Here is a 17,611-nt window from a genome sequence, read left to right as displayed (position 1 = left end):
TTTTTTAACAAACCATATAAGGCTCACTCCGGTCTGTTACAGTAGGTACTGGTATTGCTTTTGGGTCAGGTTCTGTAAATACTATTCCTACATTGACAGCTGTAGCAGATGTTGTTACCCCTCTTAATGCACACAGGAACAAGTTTAATAACGTGTGTTATCTCTTTTCCGATTGTTTCCGATAGCACTGCTGTTAAATAGTGTGTCAGCGTAAGCGCACCACATCACGTTCTTAAGTGCAATAATGTCAGCTTTATCTATGTATGTATTCTGTAAAGGACACAAGAATGTGCTGCTTTACTGTGGGTTCTCACTTGACATTGATCAAAGGACAAAGGAGCTGATGAGGTCTGGTTAACTTATACTTTGTTGCTTCCTCAGCTGGCCATGTAACTGTCTAAACATGGCAGCTGGGATTTAACCATCCTCTTCCTCAAAGTATGATAAGATCATCAAAGTTGTGTCTGATATCCCCAGCCCAGAACTTCACACAGTCACCAGTGCATCTGGTATCATTTGTTATATCCTTTCATTCAACTCTCAAACTCTGTCTTTCTCCCCTCTTTCTTCGTTGGTAGAAATGGTGAATTTAATTAGAAAGCCTACAGGCAAGTTCCATGATGTCCAGTCTTTGATTCTTCCCGGAATGATCCCATTTCCCAGGGGCCCAACTGGAGTTCACTTGACAGTCAGTGCAAAGAATAAGTAAAGTGATCCCACCATCTATTCTTGTTTTAGGAAGGTGATATCACACAGAGTCATTTTGCAAGACCACTTAACTACAGACAAAAAAAAACTACAGACATATACAATTTTTTTTTAAAAGAGATCTCTCTTTTTTTTTATCCAACTTTTTTTCCTTTCAGGCAGTTCATCGGCAGATCAGCTTCAGACACTATATCTGAATAAAAGAGTGTATTCAGCTTCCCTTTTTCATTGACTGCAGTGTTATATGCTCTTGACAACTAGAATATCATTAGGAGTTTAGCGTATCCACATTAGCAAAGTGCAACAGAGGATCACTTTTCTGCGCACCACTTATACTGACACCCCTGACATGCTGTGCTACACCCATTCATCAAATAATATTTCATAATGTCACGGCACAAGCTTAAATGCAGAAGAGTGCAATCCTGATAAACAGGACCATCATTTTTAAGACAGGGAGATTAGTAAAAATAATAATAATAATCGGTTGTTTACATTTTCTAATTACTTAAACTGTATGGTTGGAAAAAGGAAAATAATAGATCTTGCACCACCACAAGTCATTGAATGGATATAACATTTCGGGAACTTAGGTGCACATGCATCACGTGTCGGCCTGGGTTATCACACCTGCTCTGGAGTTAACTCCTATTCAAGACATTGGCACTTGATGCATGTGCCCTTATTCTGTAAGGGATCCAGCAATGTCGCACGGAAAGCCCCACTGAAGACAATTGCGTTTACACAATAAAAGCCTACACCTGAATCATTAATGCTAAAGCCCACAGTCCGCACGGGCTATCACAGTCACACAGTGTGCATCCATTCTACCACAGGGTTATCTCTGGCATCTGCTTCTCCTGGAATGTACTATATTTCACAGGTCCAAATGTGTAGCCAACAATTTACAAAATTAAAATACAGGGAAAATAAAGTACAAACAATGGGGATAATAGCAGCAAATAAATTACGATAAAAAGGCAATGGGAAGCCCTGCCCAAAGAGCTTACAATCTTAGTGAATAGCACAACCTATTCATTGCCCAACTACTTGACCCAGTAGTTTACACACAAATACTGGTTTACAGGAAGGTAAAACCATATAGATGCACTGCAGCCTTTCTGGGACCTCTGCTATCATATTTAAGTGGATTCAACCCATGAACCTTGTCACATACAGTATCTGTTCTGTGTTTGCCTATGGAACAATTTCTCTATCAATCTCCTCTAAGAAGCATAGGATGCTGGCAGCAATACGTAAGAAGGAGCTGAGGCCCAGCATATGAATGTAGTCTCCATAGGGGCAAACGCAGGCGCCAGGCTGGCTGGGCTCCTGGGGGGATCACTGAGGATTTGCCTACCATGTGGTAACAGGAAAGGAAGGTGGCGGTCCAATGCTAAATGTGGGCAGCAAGGTGTATAGCCCGGACAACCCTAGACAAAGGCCAGGGGAGGGAATTGGGTGCTACTTTAGCTGAGGGAAAGGAACATCTGGCAGCACTTACATACAGGCAAGGTTAACCTTCCTTGTGGAACTATTGGACTTCTAAGTTTACCTCCTCTTGAAATATGCTCAGTTGTAGGAAAATGGACCCAGTGGGAGGACTGTTGGGCCAACTGGACCAGGAATGCAATAAGGAGTGGCGGGTGAGAAGTGCCTGCAATATGGTTGGGCCGGAGTAGCCACAAGAAGTGATTTATGGACTCTAGGTGCTGGCGGTACCGTCGGTCTTCTCTGCCAAAAGCAAGAGAATGGTGGATAATAGTAACTAGATTTGTGGTTGGAAACATGGGAATCAACAGTTAATGCATCTCGGTAGGGGGAGAACCTTAGCTAGAAGGCTGGCTGGCCAAACTCTATCTCCATTTGTATTCAGATTTCTCCCATATTGTTAATGGCTGGCCTGGCAGCTTTGTGAGTTGCAGTTTGTAGAAAAAACGCTGTCCCCTAATTATACTTCCTCTGACTACAGTGACAGACTCTTTTATTTAAAGGAGCAGTTTACCAGGGGTCTGTTACCACATTTGGGTGAAAATCTGTATCTGGGAAGAGGTTTCAGATGGTATTATTTTTAACACACTTGTCTGTAGCATCATAAATGTGAAGTTCATCGTTGCTCATTAAGCAAAAGATCCAGTAACTTTAATAACACCACCAATGTTATTTCTAGGCAGTAACAATATTTGAATTGTTCTATTTTATTCCCGGTAAGAATTTAAAAGTATCAGTTATTTGAAAAATGTCTTATGTTTTAGCACAGAAAATAAGAGAGGCAATGAAGTGACATTTCCGCAGTCTATCTGTTCAAATTTCTAACCAACACATTTAACGTTGCCCTCACATTTATGATGAAATAAATATGGGTGATTCCCATGTGCCTGTCTCACCTTCCTCCTTGCAACATACATATCCAGCTGTGTTTTAAGTTTTCCCCATCACAGATACTGTAACAGTTGGATCAAGAAGATTAACTAATAGGTCTCTAGCACCTGCCTTTAAATCATAGGATCCTCTCTGAGTTTCCACCTGAGGACGATTTATGTCCCATGAGTCAATACCATATGCTTCTGCATCCACTGGAACCAATTTATTGTAGCAGTGTTCCACTTATTTGCTTGGCTTGAACGACACCAGAACACCACATGTGCAGTATGCTTGGATATAGCCATCAGTTCTCAGGTCAGATATCATTTTTAAGATTACAAGCCTGTGTATTACAAGATTACAAGCTTGTGTATGAAAATGCCAAACATTCAGCCAGATGTTCCAGCTATATTTAACCATAGCTTCAGGGTTCTGTTACTCATTCTCATGGCTCTCTTCCTAGGCTTAACTGTTTGTATAAAGATGTGGCATTTTATAAAACAATAGAGATCTGAGATCAGATTCAAAGCTTTTATGGATGTAGTTAATAACTTTCTCCATAACATTGATTAGTTCAGCTGACTTATAAACATTTGTTTTGCATGATTTACAGTACAGGATGCTAAATGTTTAGTACCCATAAAATAATCTAAAAAACCTTATCCAGAATTAATCCCTATTCTCACATTTCAGGTAGTTACAAAAGAATAAGTAAGCACTGAAATGCTTTAGATGGTACATTTTCAACCGTATAACTTAACACATTAAAAGTAAAACTTTCAGGTCCAAAATCTACTTCCTTCAGGTCTAAAATGTATCTATTAAAACTGCTAATAAGAAATATCCGAACAAATTTTCTATTTGGTCAGGTTTGGTAGATATGATTTAAGTTTGCTTTGTTCGCTTTAATTATTTCTTTTCATTCACAAACTCAGGAAACCTGGCCTGGCATATTACATTTATTTTTTTTAACGTAAGAGACATGTCACAGCACTTTCAAACTTTCTAAGATGATTTGCAAAAACTACCACATTTCACAAAAGTTGCTCTAAAAGTCACCAAGTTTCACGAACATTGTCCCAAAAACGGCAAAATTAAGTAGGAGTGCAGTTTTCTGGCAAATGTTGTCATTTTGCGACTTCTGCACGTTGCAGACGTTTAAATGTTGCAGCGTTTCGCACATCTCTATTGTTTGGTATGCAGAGGAAATGCTGGAGGAACAATGTTAGCTTCATTGTACAATTATAGTAACACAGTACACGATTGTTTACATTTTAGAACACAGTATATAGGGCTGTTTATTTTAGATTGTGAATTCTATTTGTGTTAAATGATTTATTTATCTTTAAAAGCACTCTGCAGGCTATATAAAACAATTTATTTTAGGAGTGCTGTTTTCTGTCATTGCATTGAGAGGTTTATTTGCTTTAGGGTGCAATGGGATTTGCGATTTGAAAAATCTACTCTTTATTGTAACCGCACATTATATAAGTTATGGTGGGTAAAAAAAAGTGACAAAAAAACTCCACCGTACAGTGTACATCAAATAAAAATATCACTCGTGAGCATATTTACACGTCTGCAACCCTGTTTTTCACCATTATCTCCTAGCATACAATGCATCCACTGTAGCTAGGGATTCTGGGAAATGACATGCAAAAGAGCACACAGTGTCGCCATTTATTTACTCTATTGTAGGAACCCATGCAATTTGGTGCTTGATATTAGAGATGCAGTATGCGGAGGTCTTTAAATTGACTTTGTAACATTTCTCGCGTTTCTTTTTAAAAGGTCCCTTTTTCCTGACATTTTTGCCAACGTTCACAATGCTCAAAATGTTGCCAGAATCAATTGAAAATTGCTGCATAAAAGGGCATCTTGACCTTGCACGCTGTCATTTAAAGTTTGCAGTTTTAGCAAAATTCTTCTTCTAAAATAAATAAATAAACAAAAAATTTCACCTGATTCTTACATTTCAGGCAAAAATTATATAGAATATGCTTGATATAATCATAAATAGCAATATATAACTGCAACCCCTCCTTGCCAAGTCCAAAAGAGTGTTATGTCGAGGTAGTGGGAATACTGTTGGTGGAGGTGTTTACCTTCTCTCAGAGCGTCGGTGTTGTAAGCGGTAGTTGTAATAAAGTTTGCGAGGAACTTTATTTAGACAAACAAGTTCTCTTTATTCACTGAAGTCACACATTCTTCATCCCTGGGCACTAAGGGTTTGGTCCCGCTGCGTCCGGCGGTGCGCGCGGCCGCATGCGCGTTCCTCACCAGCAGGGGTGTCCTTCTTGAGCCAGTCCCAGTCCCCCTTCGCTGCACACGGCTCACAACACGCTGTGACATGTCAGCCGCCAGGGGATGCAAGAAAATTGTGATCCCGAGCGGTGACGCGTCACGTAGTGAGCGGATGAGCCTATCAGCGGCGGGGGCGGGAGCTGTCAGACAGCTTCCTCCACAAGGTAGGGGGTGGTGTGTGTATGTGTGTGTGTGTGTCAGCGTGTGTGAGGAGGGCATTTGTGGGGGAAGGGGGACGGAGCGGGAGCTGCTTACCTTCCAGCAGCCCGCAGCAGCTCCCTCCTGCAGCCCGGGAGACCGAGCCCATGGAGGGAGGTGGGGAGTAGCGGGTCCCTCCGTTCAAACCATGCCCCCCTCCGCTCAAACCACGACTGCCGCTCCCGCTCCCTACAGACCGCAGATAGCGGTCTGTGCCTCTCAGCGCGCTGCCTGCATGCAGTGCGGGCGCGCTGACTGAGGGAGCGGGGCCGTAGCCTAAGGCAGCACCCCAAGGAGGCACTTGGCTTGTCACCTTACACACACGTTTCGGGCATAATTGGCAATCCATTGCAAATGATGTTCAGATTTCCATCCACCTTACCAGGACTCTGGGCATTGGTTGCACCTCTCATCAAGGATCCCATCTTCCTATCACACTGTGCATATCCCTACTAGTCTCTACTTTGGCTGACCGATGTGTTCTTTGAGCTTGTTTGTATGCAAACTCCAGATACTGTATGGCATTCTGGCCCCTGATCAAAGAATCCCCTGGCATGAGTGCCATGCACATCCTCTTTCAAGGAAGGTAGGGTGCTCCTATCCCTCCATCATTAGTGGCCCATCTTAGGCAAGGGACCCTTTCGGATAATCTGAAAACTATAACGTGACCATGCTCACTACATAGTTACTGTACAAATTAAAGACAGACACTACATACATGAGGCTCCTCTTGTTATGCTCCAGGTGGTTGCCCTCACCTTGATAAAGGCTGGTTCACACAGCCGGAACGTTTGGAGTTCTTGGCACAATACATTTTGATTATTAGCAAGTCGGTGTGCCCATCTTATTTTCATCTTCACTGCTGATCTTTTGGGACTTGGGATGCCCTTGTGAATTGGAGCACCGTCAGAAAAGAGAATTCTTGCTATTTTACAGTGTGCCCACATTTTCCCTTAGAAGGTTAGTGGTGCTTTGTGTCCTATGCCAGGTGTGCGCAAACTTCTCCCTGTGCCCCCCTACCTGCTCTAATCCCCTGCTGGTGTCCCCACCCTTGCTCGGCTCCGGCGTCAAATGACGTTTCAGGGTCATGTGACGTCATGTTGCCATGGCAGTGTGACGTCAAGTGACCCTGTGGCATCTGACGCTGGAAAAATTAAGGTAAGTAAAGTTACAGAGGCCTCGCACGATCCCTGACATTTAAATTAAATGCCTTCTGGGAAGCGCGGGGTCTCTTTAACTGCTGCGCCCCGCCCTCCCCCCAGAAAAACTCACGCCCCCAGTTTGTGCACCCCCATCCTATACTAATTGAGAGGATGAACACCTTCTGGAAGGTGGACGTGGCTAAGCCTCTGCTGAGCTACTTTGCAATACATATGATAACGGGCAGTACTTCGCAACAACCCATGCAGTTAACCCTCTAGAGCCCTAACCCCCAAAATACACATAGTAGTCCCAGATGGGGGGGGGAAGGGTTACTTAACATTAAATAGCAAGTGGACAACATATTACTTCTTTATTTATCGAAGGTAAATACTTGTTTTAATTATACTTATGTAGCCTAGCCTCCGGCCGCTACTTATTTCCCTGGGCCCTACCAGTGTAAGACCTGTTCAGTACAGGCAGTGGATGGGTTACTTCCTCCATAAAGCCTTGTTTGCTATTGCAGCCTTAGATGCAGTAGCTGTATCTAAGGACGGGCCTAGCAACAGCCAGAGAGTGTCAGCCTGGGGGAGGTACTAGCTGGGTGTCATGCTGGATGTGATGACCTGTCAGTATCAGACCTGCTCTGTTATGGGGCAGGGTTACAAGCCCAACCCCAGGGTACAAATACTGTATTTCTCCCAAAAGTGGGTGTGTCTCTTTCTTCCCTCTGTGGTGTGAGCAACAACTTCCCTGTGCCCCATAAGGGGGCATCAGGAGGAGCACCATGCAGGAGGAAGCTTGGATGGGCCTCAAGCCTTGAAGTGACCTTCTTAGGGGAAGCAAGGAAAGTGATGTACCTGCTTTGTAAGATCCTAAACTGCAATAAATACCATGGAACAATATACCAGTGTGATTCACTGTCTTGGGCTAAAGAAAGGTGTCAGCCTGGACCATCCCACTAACCAGAGGATCCACGCTGACTGGAGGCTAGGGTGACCAGATGTCCCGGTTTAGCCGGGACAGTCCCAGTTTTTTAATGTCTGTCCCGGCTGCCCAACATTCTTTAAAATGTCCCGTTTTTTTGTAACTGTCCCGGTTTTGACCATCAGAGCAGGGGAGGCAGCAGAGAGCAAAGAATGCTGGCAGAGAGGAGAGAAGAAGAGCCCGGGTCTGCAGCTGCAGAGGGTGGGGACGGGTTAGGTTCAGTGGAGCCCCAGCAGTGAGACCCAGAAGTAAGGTGTCTGCTGCCAGGGCTCAAGATGACTCCCCCCCCCCACCAATTCACTCATGTTACACAGTGAAAGTTAGGGTCCAGAATGGGGACACACACACCAGAAAGAGAGAGACAGCATGGGGGGGAGAGAAAGACAGAATGGGGAGAGAGAAACACAGCATGGGGGGATAGAGACACCGCATGGGGGGGGAATAGAGAGAGACACAGCATGGGGATAGAGAGAGAAACACAGCATGGGGGAGAGAGAGAGGCACAGCATGGGGGAGAGAGAGAGACACAGCATTGGGGAGAGAGAGAGACACAGCATGGGGATAGAGAGAGACACAGCATGGGGGAGAGAGAGACACAGCATTGGGGAGAGAGAGAGAGAGACACAGCATGGAGGAGAGAGAGACACAGCATGGGGGAGAGAGAGACACACAGCATGGGGGAGAGAGAGACACAGCATGGGGGACAGAGAGACACAGAGCATGGGGGAGAGAGAGACACACAGCATGTGGAGAGAGAGAGACACACACAGCATGGGGGGAGAGAGAGAATGGGGGAGAGCGAGAGACACAGAGAATTGGGGAGAGACAGACACAGAGAATACCCCTGAGGAAGTGACGTATCACGAAACACGTAGGGTCAGAGGTCACAGCGCCTTTGGAGAAAGTTGGATCTGTGCAGCGTTTTGGAACACCCCCATCTGACGAGTTGACTGTGTGAGAGTGGCATCTGTTTATCCCCGCATCTACCTTGGCCCTCCCCGGATATCGGACTGAGCTTGCGGTCCTTTTCAGCCTATTCAAGTGCCCACGGAGGACTCGCCCTCTTCAAAGTCATCTGCCACTGTTTGGTGTTGAACGCTGTTTTTAGCCGGTCCTGTTGTCACGGACCCAATCCATGGAGAATCATCAATGATTTGGACAGACTTGATTTTTAATCTTATTGGACTCATTGGACTTTATCCTTTATTGTTGTGGGCGCTGGTTTGTATTTGTTTTATTGGGGATAGAGAGACAGCATGGGGGAGAGAGAGACACAGCATAGGGGAGAAAGAGACACAGCATGGGGGAGAGAGAGACACAGAGCATGGGGGCGAGAGAGACACAGCATGGGGAGAGAGAGAGAGGGAATGGGGTAGAGAGAGACACACAGAGAATGAGGTAGAGAGAGACACACAGAGAATGGGGGAGAGAGAGAGAGAGACACAGAGAATGGGGGACAGAGAGACACAGAGAATGAGGGAGAGAGAGACATAGAGAATGGGGGAGAGAGAGACACAGAGAATGGGGGAGAGAGAGAGACACACACACAGAGAATTGGGAAGAGAGAGACACACACAGAGAATGGGGGAGAGAGAGACACACAGAGAATTGGGGAGAGAGAGACACACCCAGAGAATGGGGGAGCGAGAGACACACAGAAAATGGGGGAGAGAAAGACACACAGAGAATGGGGGAGAGAGACACACAGAGAATGGGGGAGACACGCAGAGAATGGGGGAGAGAAACACAGAATGGGGGGGAGAGAGACAGACACACAGAGAATGGGGGGGAGAGAGAGACACCAGGAATGGGGGGGAGAGAGACACACATAGAGAATGGGGGGGAGATAGAGACACCAAGAATGGGGAGGAGAGAGAGACACACACAGAGAATGGGGGAAAGACACACACAGAGATTGGGGGAGAGAGACACAGAGAATGGGGAGAGAGACACAGAATGGGGGGAGAGAGTGAGACACACAGAGAATGGGGGGGGAATAGAGACACACAGAGAATGGGGGAGAGAGACACACACAAAGAATGGGGGAGAGAGAGACACACACATAGAATGGGGGAGAGAGAGACGGAATGATGGGTGGGGAGAGAGAGCATGGAGGGATGGGGGGCAGAGAGAGCATGATGGGATGAGGAGAGAGAGATTGGAGGGATGGGGAGGGAGAGAATGGAGGGATGGGGGAAGGAGAGAATGGAGGGATGGGAAGGGAGAGAGAATGGAGGGATGGAGGGATGGGGGAGAGAGAATGAATGGATGGGGGCAGAGAGAATGGGGTGTGTGAGAGAGGGGGGTCAGAGAGGGGCAGAGAGACATAAAGGAGAAGGGGCGCATTGGTAATATCATTTATTTTATAACTTTTAATGTCCCGGTTTTTACTTGTGTAAATCTGGTCACCCTACTGAAGGCGCTGCAACCACTGAACAAAGGTACCCTGTAAATCCTGTCCTGATGATTCCCCACACCACCGCGGAAGTGCTCAGCCCCCCAGTTACCTCACAGGTATACATCATCTTACACCAAAACACTAGTAGCAGACCAAATCTCACTTAGGGTTGGGGTAAAGGGGCTAAACTTATGTATCTTTGCTCAGCCTACACGCATGCTAAATAAATATGCAACATGCCTTATTAGACTGCATACAATTGATTTTAGAATTTGACCCTGTTTTAATTTTTTAGGTTTGTTTAGTATTCATAGAAACAACGGAGGGATAGGGAGTGATCACAGGACCATACCAATTGAGTAATGTAATCAAATATTTAAGTGAGGTAATCAAAAAGATGGGTGCAAACTGTGAACTGAAAAGTGAATCAGAAAAGGGGGGAAGGGAAACACAAAATGACTGTGCACCCTAAAAGAATTCACTTATATGCACACCAAACTAGTGTAAAAATTAACTTTTAATAAATTCCTTAAAACATATATTACCAAAGTAATGTGTAATGTGGATTAAAAATGTATTAAATCAGAAATATCTGGCATCCATGTCTTTGATTATTGAATCGTGCTGTCCCAGATGTCTACGTAATAATAGTGGGATACAAAAGACAGGGGATGCTAGGAGTCAGGGTGTTAACCCCTCTGGAGCAACGATGAGACCCAGTAGTGAAAATATATAGTTGTTCATAAGTAGGTGGCCAACAAATTAAGCTTCCTTGCTAGATGGACAAGCACTGTGCACTGCAATGAAGGCTTAGGTGTGTTAAAGTGCAATTGCCTGGGTAGTAAAGCTAGCACATACAGTGTAGGGATAATACAGACACTGCAACATACGCCAGACACAGCAGTGCTGGGGTGAATAGCACATAAATAACTGTGGAAACACCTCACATAGAGTGCAAGGGAAGCAGGCACACAAACTGTGGAAATAAATAAATAAACAGCTAACTACTAGGGTCTACAAGGTTAGAACCAGGAGACTACAGACACTACATTAAAACAGCTCCAAGTAGGAGACTGACAACATTGCGCGTCCAACGCGCGTTTCCCTCCAGCAAAGGAGCTTCTTCAGGGACAAATTTTGCTTCCCCCCTTTTCTGTTTAGTATTCATCAATGATTAAAAAAATACTTGTGCAAATGAGCACTTCTTTAACCCCCGCTTTGCTTTAAAATCTGTGTAAAGGAGCAGGCATAAGCTTATAGGGATCCATGTTAAAGTGGATAAGAAGCAAAAAATGATACAGAGTGCATGTCATGCCCAGAATCCTTCCCTGCAGTGGAAGCCGTGTGATTATGGGGTAAGGCAGGTTTGTGGACCTGGCTCAGACTTTTGAACGTGCTCATACAGTAAGTGTATATAGCACCCCTTCCCCCACCCTATGTGAGATGGCTTCTCTACTGATGTTTTCTGTGGTGCTGGTGCATACCTGGCTGGTAAACAGGATTCTGGAGATTTCCACGGTGGTATGGGGAGGACATTAGGACAGGCTCACTGTGGTTCTTTCAGTGACAGCGCCTCCAGTCCAAGAGGATCCTGAGGCTTCCAGGATGAACCTCCGGGACACTTCTTCTTAGTGAACACTTCAATCATAACACCAGATTGCGTATAACCGGGTTTATTGGTACATGCATGTTGGTATATACAGGTCACAGTCCCTGAAAGCAGTACTCAGACTTTAAGCCTTGTCTATCTCTCTTTGTAGATCCCTTACCCCCTGCTGGGGCAAGGCCTCAGTCTGCTCCCTCTGGGGAGAGGTTCTCTGCTGCATCCTTACACTCTGAAGTACAGTCTAGAACAACTTCCACCCACTAATATATAGAGAGGAAAAATCCCCTCCTTTCCTGGTGAGTGGCTAGTAAGCTGGCCTACATACTGTCCTAGACCCCCCATTACAATAGCAGGCTAATCCTGAACTTTATTGAACATACACACAGTGAACAGTGTAACAGGCCCTGCAGGGATTACTCACATGGCTGTGCCCATGCTGCTGCTGAGCTCACTCATGCTTGAGAGCGGTGACGTCACCAACTCTCCAAGCATGAGCAATCGCTATCATGCAATAATTTTAGAGCAGGAGTGGGGGGGGGGGACGTGGCGTGTCATTTGCTGGATCAGGGCTGTGTGTGTGTCTCTGTGTGTCTGTGTCTGTGTGTGTCTGCCGGTTTGTGTGTGTCTGTGTCCCCTCAATTCTCTCCCTTCTCTCCATTCTCTCCCTCACCCCTTCGATCAATTCTCCCGCTCCCCTCCATTCTCTCCTCCCCCCCCTCCATTCTCTCCCTCCCCCTTCTCTCCTTTCCTCCCTCCCCTCCATTCCCCCCTTCCCTCCCTCTCCCCTCCACTCCATTCTCTCCTTCCCCCCTTCCCTCCATTTTCTCCCTCCCCTCCATTCTCTCCCTCCCCCCTTCGCTCTATTCTCTCTCTCCCCCTTTTCCTCCTCTCTCTCCTTCCCCCCTTCTCTCCATTCTCTCTCCCCCTGCACTTCTCCCCCTCCCTCCTCTGATCCCTCTCTCTGCTCCTCCCCTTCCACCTCTCTCTGCTCCACCCCCCCTTCCACCTCTCTCCACTCAGCGCCCCCCCGCCCCCCACCCCCCGTTCCACCTCTTCCCGCTCAGTCTATACTGCCTCTCTCTCCCCATTGGTCAGAGCAGGGTCATGTGACCCTGCTCTGCGCTAAAAGTACAATTGAACTATCTCCACAAGCTCCAAGCTTGGGAGAGCGTACGTGCCAGCACACGAGCGCACGCGGGGATGTGAAGATACAGATTACAAGAAGTAAACTCGGCAAGCAACACGCTTAGCACTAGCGTGGATGCAGCCTAGCACTGTCCACTCATTACTGGGACTTACAGTGTCAGAGGGGACAGCGAATCAGTAGTCCAAGGGGACTTGGCTACATGTATTTGATCATTGCTGTACGATGGAGGGTTTTTGTCTTTTTTTTTTTTTTTTACTTGCTATAACTTACTTGGGTACCTTAGTATTCATATTGTATACATTAAATCAAAACCATCTTTTCCTACAGCGGAAACAACAGGGACTTCTATCCCCAACCCTCAAAAAGTTGTTCGCAAACTTCTCTAGAGTGCTAGATCATTAAAAAAAATGCTAAAGTTATTGTGTACAGCAGTAACAATCATAGTAAATTCTTATTTTTATAATGGACTGACAGATTGCATCTCTAAAATATATATAATTTTTTGCCAGTGCAACTCAGATTCCTTTGTCACCAGAGGGCTGGAATAACCAGGGTAGCATTGTGAACCAATACATTTTTACTATGACAACAACAGATACCTATTTTCAAATCATTCCTTTCTGAAGACACCCAACTGAGTTAAATTCTTCCTAATGTGTTATATAATAAATGTAATGGAATTGACATGGAACTCGGCTTAACTTCGTCCAATTAGATGATTACAGTGGAGTTTCATGGATACATATGTAAGTCTCTAGTTACATACCTTGTAAATCAGAAATGTGCTTTTTATGTGCAGTGTGGATTCTTGAGTGAATTATGGGATAATGTAATAAAGTAAACTGAGGAAAGTCAAACCAGCTAATGAAACACAGAAAAGGAAAATGTTGCATGCAGAATTACACAGAGTTGACCAAGGAAGGATTTAGAATCTAATAACTTCATGATCAAAGAGAGAACATGGCTTTGGAATCTTGAAAGTTTAAATGACATCATAAGGTATAGCCAAGAGTTGACATATATTCTAGTAGTACGAAATGTCTATGCACCTGTGACAATGGGCATTAGGCGGACATGCTTTACGTACTGTACAAAGAACAAAATGTTATGTCATGCCAATACAATAGTATTATACTTGTACTGTACATTTTTGTTTTAGTCAGATAGCTATTTTCATATCCTTTTTTTCTTTTAGTAAATATTATTTGTGCAGAAAATCCTCTTTTGGGGAAGACAACAATGCTAGCATGTCATCGCCACAATAATTCAAATGTCAACTTCCTTACACCTTAAAAAAATTCTGCTTAGAGAACAATAAAGGAAGTGATCATTGTAATTAGAAAACTTGCTCTGGTTTGTTTTCTTTTTACAAACATGCCTTGAATGTTTTAAGTACACTGTGATGGTTAGTTGTTGATTCACAAGCCCAAAAAATGCACACATTTGTTGCCAACTTCTCCAAAAACATGGCTACGGAGGCATCCTTTTGGCAAAGCACTCTTTTTGTCGCGAAGCTCTTTAGGACAGGATAGGCTCTTTTCCAGGGGAGCCCTGGCAAGTTGGCTGTAGTGCTGACTTTGTAGATGCATCTTGAGCTGTGCAATGCCATTTGATGTTTTCTGTTTACCGTTCTCCTTGTATGGGTGTCTGCATGTTTGATTCTAAATGCAGCACGTCTTGGAGACTGCGTTGGAAGAAGAAAGATGGTCTTAGCATCAAATTTGTTAGTGGATTGTATGCATTTTATGGAAGTTCTAGAACATTGTTTTTTTAACAATTTGGTTAAGGAACCCTATAATCATATTGTGAAATTTCGCAGAACTCCAACCCTCTCTAATAGAGCATCTGAGATCAGATGCGTTGTAAATTCTTCTGTATTTGGTACCAATTTCAAATTACCTGAAAATTGCAGGGAACCTCTTTAGGGATGCCCGTAGAACACCTGTTGAAAAAACACTGTTCAAGACATACACAGTGGGCAAAAGAGATCAGTCGCCTTACTGTCTCTTATTGCATTTGTAACCCCCCTTTGGAATTACTAACCCTTACTGTACATGGCTTCCTAATAAACCAAAAGGATGCTTTAAATGTAGCTACTAGTCCCCTCCAGGACTTCTGAAATTAATTGCAGAACATCTTATATTATTGATTGTCCATGAAAACTTCAATATGTTGGAATGACTAAAAACGTCCTTGAGGGAACATTTCTTGGAACACAGAAGAAACATCCAAAGAGGTATATATATATATATATATATAAATATATATACAGTGCTCGACAAACCCGGTCGCCAACTCGCCAGCTGCGATCGGATATTGGCTCGTGGCCAATAACTTTTCTCCTGCTCTGCAAAAAAAAATCCCCTGCTCGAAAAACAAAAACAAAATCCCTCTAGCTGATTGGCTGTGACGCGGGATGGAGTTGCCAGGACTTCAAACCGCCCTTCCTTCTCTGCACGGGTAAGTAATGAGGGGGGGGGTGCGCGTGTGTCTGCTGCTGCTCCTCCTCCTCTATATATCCTTCTGTATAATTGTGTCAGCTCCTGTAACTTACAAGACCTGCACTGATCCGGTCATGGAGGATTTTGAACAGATGCTTGAGGTGGGGGGAATTTAATGCACTTTAAAATATTTATATATACACTGATACATCCTGCCCCCGGTCCCTGGCGCTCCCGCTGTCCGTGTGGGTCGGGAGATACACCCCCCCCCTCTCCGGCGCTCTCCCGCTGTCCGCGTGGGTCAGGAGATACCTCCCCCACCTCCGGCGCTCTCCCGCTGTGCAGGCGTGTCGGGAGATACCGCCCCCACCTCCGGCGCTCTCCCGCTGTGCCCGCGGGTCAGGAGATACCCCCCACCTCAGGCACTCTCCCGCTGTCCGCGCGGGGCGGGAGATAGTAGCCGGGTGTTTCTCCCCCCCCCCCCTCTCTCCCCTCCAGCGCTCTTGAGATAATGTAAGGTACTGAGAGAGAGTGTGTATGTGTGTGTATGTATATGTGTATGTGAGTGTGTGTGTGTGTGTGTGTGTGTGTGTGTGTGTGTGTGTGTGTGTGTGTGTGTGTGTGTGTGTGTGTGTGTGTGTGTGTGTGTGTGTGTGTGTGTGTGTGTGTGTGTGTGTGTGTGTGAGAAATTGAGAGAGTGTGTGTGTATGTGTGTGTATGGGAGAGAGAGATTGAGTGTGTGTGTGTGTGTGTGTGTGTGTGTGTGTGTGTGTGTGTGTGTGTGTGTGTGTGTGTGTGTGTGTGTGTGTGTGTGTGTGTGTGTGTGTGTATATATATATGGGGGAGAGAGAGAACGTGTGTGTGCAGGACACCAGAGGTAACCCCCCAAGTCAGCCATCCCACCCCCACCCAGTCAGTCACCCATCCCACCCCCACCCAGTCACCCCCACCCAGTCACCCAGTCAGTAATCCCACCCAATCACCCAGTCAGTAATCCCACCCAGTCAGTAATCCCACCCCCACCCCGTCACCCAGTCACCCAGTCAGTAATCCCACCCCATCACCCAGTCACCCAGTCACCCAGTCAGTAATCCCACCCCATCACCCAGTCACCCAGTCACCCAGTCAGTAATCCCACCCAGTCACCCAGTCAATAATCCCACCCCCACCAGTCACCCAGTCAGTAATCCCACCCCAACCCCCCACCCAGTCACCCCACACCCCCCACCCAGTCAGTAATCCCACCCCCCACCCAGTCACCCAGTCAGTAATCCCACCCCCCACCCAGTCACCCAGTCAGTAATCCCACCCAGTCACTAATCCCACCCAGTCACCTAGTCACCCAGTCAGTAATCCCACCCAGTCACCCAGTCAGTAATCCCACCCCCACCCCCCACCCCCACCCAGTCACCCCACACCCCCCACCCAGTCAGTAATCCCACCCCCCACCCAGTCACCCAGTCAGTAATCCCACCCCCCACCCAGTCACCCAGTCAGTGATCCCACCCAGTCACTAATCCCACCCAGTCACCCAGTCACCCAGTCAGTAATCCCACCCAGTCACCCAGTCAGTAATCCCACCCCCCACCCAGTCACCCAGTCAGTAATCCCACCCCCCACTCAGTCACCAAGTCAGTAATCCCACCCAGTCACCCAGTCAGTAATCCCACCCAGTCACCCAGTTAGTAATCCCACCCAGTCACCCAGTCAGTAATCCCACCCCCCAACCCCCACCCAGTCACCCAGTCACCCAGTCAGTAATCCCACCCAGTCACCCAGTCAGTAATCCCACCCAGTCACCCAGTCAGTAATCCCCACCAAATCAGACACCCCCCCCTCCCACCCAATCCCCCAGTCAGTCATGCCCCCCCCATCAGTCAATTACCCCCACCTCTCCCACTCTCTCCCAGTCTCTGTCTCTGGGTCTCTGTCTCTGTCTCTTGGTCTCTGGGTCTCTGTCTCTGGGTCTCTGGGTCTCTGGGTCTCTGTCTCTGGGTCTCTGGGTCTCTGGGTCTCTGTCTCTTGGTCTCTGGGTCTCTGTCTCTGGGTCTTTGGGTCTCTGTCTCTGGGTCTCTGTCTCTGGGTCTCTGGGTCTCTGTCTCTGGGTCTCTGTCTCTTGGTATCTGTCTCTTGGTCTCTGTCTCTTGGTCTCTGTCTCTTTCTCTGGGTCTCTGTCTCTTTCTCTGGGTATCTGTCTCTTTCTCTGGGTGTCTGTCTCTGGGTCTCTGTCTCTTTCTCTTTGGGTCTCTGGGTCTCTCTCTCTCTGTCTCGCGCTCTCACTGTCTCGCTCTCTCTATGTCTCACTCTCTCTGTGTCTC

The sequence above is a fragment of the Ascaphus truei genome, chromosome 1, assembly GCF_040206685.1.
Source record: "Ascaphus truei isolate aAscTru1 chromosome 1, aAscTru1.hap1, whole genome shotgun sequence".
In the NCBI taxonomy this organism is placed as follows: domain Eukaryota; kingdom Metazoa; phylum Chordata; class Amphibia; order Anura; family Ascaphidae; genus Ascaphus; species Ascaphus truei.
The sequence above is the reverse complement of the archived record's forward strand: the minus strand, read 5'-3'. Positions refer to the sequence as shown.